This window comes from Homarus americanus, unplaced genomic scaffold, assembly GCF_018991925.1.
Source record: "Homarus americanus isolate GMGI-L3 unplaced genomic scaffold, GMGI_Hamer_2.0 scaffold1024, whole genome shotgun sequence".
Lineage (NCBI taxonomy): Eukaryota > Metazoa > Arthropoda > Malacostraca > Decapoda > Nephropidae > Homarus > Homarus americanus.
Genome location: NW_024715228.1, coordinates 10,112,594 through 10,118,639, shown reverse-complemented (window position 1 = coordinate 10,118,639; position 6,046 = coordinate 10,112,594). Strand labels below are relative to the sequence as shown.

At 40.0% G+C, this 6,046-nt stretch overlaps 1 protein-coding gene across 12 annotated transcripts in view; it reads left to right on the top strand.

The window, feature by feature from the left end:
- Positions 1 to 6,046, top strand: part of LOC121856740 (AKT-interacting protein-like) — a 192,504-nt gene that overhangs the window by 174,926 nt on the left and 11,532 nt on the right. The gene's annotated exons all lie outside the window — the stretch shown is intronic.

Here is a 6,046-nt window from a genome sequence, read left to right as displayed (position 1 = left end):
TTAATATATATATATATATATATATATATATATATATATATATATATATATATATATATATATATATATATATATATATATATATATATATATATATATATATATATATATATATATATATATATATATATATATATATATATATATATATATATATATATATATATATATATATATATATATAACCGGCCGAATTTGCTGGACTTAATTTCTCACTTGACTTGGGGTTTATTAAAATTAATAGATGGTAATGGCAGGGAAGCGCTTCTTGAGAAAATCCCTAACCAGCACAAGAACACTTAAATCTACTACACAAATGAATTGTCCGTGGACTGTGGAAGGATAGCGGCTCTGGACTGGGATGAATGAGACACTGTAAAATTTAGACACTTATATTCCTCCAACACTACAAAACACAATCAAATAATGTACACCAATATGCGCACCTCTTAACTTAAACTTTAAAACACTACTCTGGGGAATAAAAGTTATAAATGACATAGAAATTATTAGAAACACAGGCAACAATAAATTTGAAGTATTAAGAAATGTTAATTGCACACATGAACAGGCCTTAAGGGTCACAAAATAATATCAGTCACTTAGGAAATGGTACTAAAAAAATAAGAAATTAAATACTCCACAATGAATAGGCCTTAGGGTTTTCAACAAAATAATATCAGTCACTGAGGAATGGTAATAAAATATAAGAAATTAAATACTTACAAATGAATAGGCCTTAAGGGCTTTCAACAAAATAATACCAGGCACTGAGGAAATGGTAATAAAAAATAAGAAATTAAATACTCTACAATGAATAGGCCTTGGCACTCCAACAAAATTATAGCACCTCAACAGATGCACACTTCAACCTAACTTAACCACTACTTGGGGAACAAGGTTATACTTGAGATCAGAATTATGAAGAACAATCAGATGCATTAAAGAATCAAATCACAGTATCACTCTGTCTCCACTTAATGACACAAACATTCAAAAACACTACTATCAAAATTATTTAAGAAATATTAAACTACACACGCCAAGATAATATCGTCTGAGGAGTGTTAACTACAATCTGCATGTTAAGGAAGATAAATGTTCCTCTAGGTATTCCTAGAGTCCTAGACTCACGGGTCTCACTGTGTGCATCCATAATATACTCAGATAGCCTCAGTGTACTCCCAGTGCATCCATGGGCAGGAAGAGAGTGAGCCAATCAGACCTTGTGCAGTTGAGAGGAGCTTAGCTTCCCTGCTAGCAAGAGGGTTTACCAGCTGCTCGGGACATGTGGTGTTGTGAGTTGAGGAGCCAGACCGGTGGACGGTACAGATTCCCTCAAGAGATCCTTTGGTACCCGCTAAAACAGTGACAGGCCTACTCTGATCGGTCCAATGGCGACAAAACGCCACCCTCAATCATCAACGGCAGTCTCAAACGCAGTCAATCTCGCAGTCAAACTCCGTCAAGGGGTTCTGACGAAACCCTGAAATGAACTCACTGTTAGCTCTAGTTTACTTTATCACTGCCCTATCTAACCCTGTCTGAGATCGAATGAGACTTACTTGTTATACTGCAATAGCGCAGCACAGGTGACTAGGCCACGGACTATTTCTGTGACAGACGCCAAGAGGGACGCCTTGTTTTGTATGAATCCTCCCCGCGACTGGAGAGAGAGGCAGCGTCAGATTTCAAGGCGTTAGCTTAGGCCCACGTGATATATTTTCCGCCTAACTAATAACTCCGTGGGACAATCCGCAACATTATTCAGATCAAGCAACCATCTATAATAATTTCAAATTCAATAATAGTCCTTAATCATGAATCGCATCATTATTAATTCGTAAATTACATTTAATATCATATAGGTCTAGTTCTCGCAGTCTCTCACGAGCAGGCAGCGCCCTCCCCTCAGATGACCTTGAACGCCAGTATCACTCTATGAGCGGGCATTTGAAATTACTCTGAAATTTCTGAATATTATATATATATATATATATATATATATATATATATATATATATATATATATATATATATATATATATATATATATATATATATATATATATATATATATATATATATATATATATATACAGAACGAGCAGGTAGCGCCCTCCCTCAGATGACCTTGAACGCCTCAGTATCACTCATGGCGGGACAGAAATTACTTGAAATTTCTGAATATATATATATATATATATATATATATATATATATATATATATATATATATATATATATATATATATATATATATATATATATATATATATATATATATTACATATATATATATATATATATATATATATATATATATATATATATATATATATATATATATATATATATATATATATATATATATATATATATATATATATATATATATATATATATATATATATATATATATATATACAGTAGTACCCCGATTTACGCGGTCAATTGAACCCACAGGGTACCGCGGAAAGTGAAATCCGCGTAAAGTGAACAACAGAACATATGGGATTAATTCCAATAGAGACTGGCCCGACCCCCAAATCCACTTTTTGAAGACACACAACTATGTTGTAGTAAAAATATTATCTTAACTTTATGATGGTATGCACACACACTTAATATAGAAGAGGTTAGGTTAGGAAAAATCAAGGTTAAGTTAGGAAAAATAAAGGTTAGGTTAGGAAAACTAAAGGTTGGGTGTAAGACTTACGTTAGTAGAAGAGATGGGTCGGCATACGGGGATGGAGGCTGGTTCCAAGGCAGAGGGCAGATTACTGGCCCTCAGGTGAATCACCATTACTAGGTGCATCACCATCACTCAGTTATAGTTGTCAGGGCTTCCCTGACAAATCCCTCAAAGTCACTTTCACTGTCACTATCACTGGCTCTGGCTGGCTGTGGTGGGTTGCGGGCGAAGAACTCGGTAATGCTTTTTTGACGGCTGGTGTTTATGTTGTCGTGATACACCTTGATGTACGGCTCCATAGCCTGCACCAGCCGGGTATGGAAGACTTCATAGCGGTCATCGTCAGGGTCGTTGGAAAGGAAGAGCTGTAATTTTTCTGCACACTCGATGGCACCCTTAATATTACTATGCGTTAATTTGTGTTCTTCTGGGATTCACGCACCACCTTCCTCTTCACTGACGTTATCATCTTCCAACATCTCGTCGGCAGTCACTTCAGGATCTCTGATCACCTCCAGGATGTCTTCGTTGGTGGTCTCGGAGAAGCCTTCAGCTGTAATACTGTGCGCTGCTTCTCTTGCAAGGTCCAATGCCACTGTCACAGACTGAACCTCACCAGTCACAGGTTGACTCCGCCTCTCACCGGTATGCCATGCAACACATGCCTCCATGCGTGACGAATCGTAGCTATAGACAGCTGATCCCATGCCTCCACCAAGAAGTCTACAGCTTGTTTGACGTTAAATTTCTTCCAAAACTGTTTGACGAGAACTTCTTGAGTCACCACCTCTTGTTCCTTGTCCTCGTCGCTTTTACTCTCGCTGTCGGTGTCACCCAGCTTAGGCAACCCATCCTTGGTGTTGGTACAGTCGTTCAGGAGCTTGAATTTCTTTGCCGAGTATGCAGCTTTAACATTGCAGATCAACTCCTGGTCCATGGGCTGGATTAATGATGTAGTGTTGGGAGGAAGGAAGACCACTTTTACGTTGGGGTGACGATCCATAAGTAGGGGCGAGTGTCTTGGTGCGTTTTCAAGGAGCAACAAAATCTTGAATGGAACATTTTTTTGCTCGCAGAATTTCTTCACGTCGGGAATGAAACAGTCATCAAACCAGGAGGGTGACAGAGCAGAGAACATCCACGCCTTGCGTGCGGTCAGCCAGTGGACATTAATCTTGCTCATGTCCACGTTCTTGTAGGCGTGCGGCTTGCGGACTGTGTGAACCGCCGATAACTTTGGTTTACAGGTACCGGAGGCATTGGTGGTAAAGAGGACGGTGATGCGCTCCTTCTGCAACTTCCGACCCCGAACCTTGCTGGCAGACTGGACAACAAAGGTCTTGGTAGGCAGCTTTTTCTAAAATAGGCCGGATTCGTCCATGTTGAACACCTGGTCGTCAGTGTACTGCTCTTCCTCCATAACCTCACGTAAGAACGGAGGAAAATCTCTAGCCACCACACGGTCAGCACTCGCTTCTTCACCACCAATGTTGATGTTGGTGATATTGTTCCTCTTCTTAAACCTATGCAGCCAACCAGAGGAAGCATTGAAGGGTTTGGGCTCTGCAATTCCCATCTTACGTGGCACTGCTGTGTACAGTTCACGTGCGTACTCTTGAATGGATCGCGTGTCCACCGCCATGTTGCGTCGCGCCTGACGAATCAAGTAACTCACCAGCAAATTGTCCACCTTTAGCAGCACCTTGTTCTGGCAATACTTGATCATTGAAGCACCTGCAGACATTGTGATTCTCATGTGCTCTTTGATCTTGGCTGCATCCTTCTTAATAGTACGAATCGTAGATTCGTTGACTCCATGCTTGCGCGCGAGATCAGCTTGACGTGTTCCTTTCTCCAAATCTTGAATATCTGGTATTTCATTTCGTAGCTTAGGGAACATCGTATCTTCTTTGGCTTAGGGCGGCTGGGTCCAGGTAAGGAAAGGTTTCTCTCTGGTGGTGGTGGTCCGGCGGAAGCCATTTCACAGAACAATGGATGCACGTATACACGGTGTGGCCTGGAGGGATGAAACTGCCGCGGTTAGGTCAAGCGTCGTTTTTCCTCCCTCCCTCCCGCGGGTGGACACGTCATATTACTTTAAACCAATTACAGCTAGCAGTGGAGGGAGGTAGGGATGCATGGCCAATCACAGTCCGATACGTCATATGACGTCAGTGATAACGCAACAGAGACATGCACTGCGCAACCTTACCACGCAGCCTGCCCAGGTGGAGGAGGTTCGGTGCTTTCTCAGTTTTCACTGTGTTCTTGTCACGAACACCTTGTGCCACTTAAGCACTTGCAGGAGCACTCGCTTGAACAGTATCACAAATTGCTTGTTCATTTTTCTTGATATACCGCACTGTGGATTTGTTCACACCAAACAATCGACCAGCCGCGGCAGCACGCATCCCCTCCTTTAACTTGTCTAATAATTCAAATTTCTTTGTCAGGGTCATCACTGACTTTTGCCTTTTACGTTTCACTCCACAAGCACTGACACTAGGCTGTCTTTTATGGGCCATTTTCACAAAGAAACACAAAAGTTTTGAGAGTATGAAACACAATGCTAGGTCATGGGTACTGGGTGAGTGCGAACAGAGGGAGATGAGACGCCGAGGGTGCGTTGGGTGACTCGTTGCACTGTGGGAAAAAGGCTCGCAAGCTAACCACCAGAGCCGCGAGCTGCTTACTGTGAATCGTCGAAATTGCGAATCGCAAACCCACGAAGGGCACAGCTGCTGTTTATAAGATAATTTATAACTGATTACAGTATATGTTATCTTTTAATATTATTTTTTATTGAAATCACATATGAAACCTATATTCAACTATATTTTCTTGTAAAACAGCTTTAATGAGGATTATCATAGCTTGGAAAGCATATAGCTACCTGTACTGTTTATGCAATCTGGAAATAGACATATTATGTCTGGGTCCATACTGTTACAGGAGCTCTGTAAGTTATAGCCACCAGATACAATATATAACGTCACAAGATGACAGATATTTTGTTTTGAGTATTGCCACAGAGAGGACTTAGAGAGTTAACTGGGAGATAACATATTGTAAATACAGTACAGGTTCAGTACTTCGAGTATCCAGGTCTTGCTCTCCATCTTCATTTGTCCCAATCCATTCTACATTTTTCTTTTGCAGATTAACTACAAAATCTGGAATATGTAAATGTAGAAATACAGTACTGTATTATAGTACAGTATTGTATTTAAGTGTTTTTAAGATTTTAATTGTGCATGCTACAGTGAAAAGGGAAAAAATACAGTACAGTGCATGAGGAGGGTTATGGTAAATACAGGGTATGTCATAACCAGCATTTTTGGATAGCTCAAA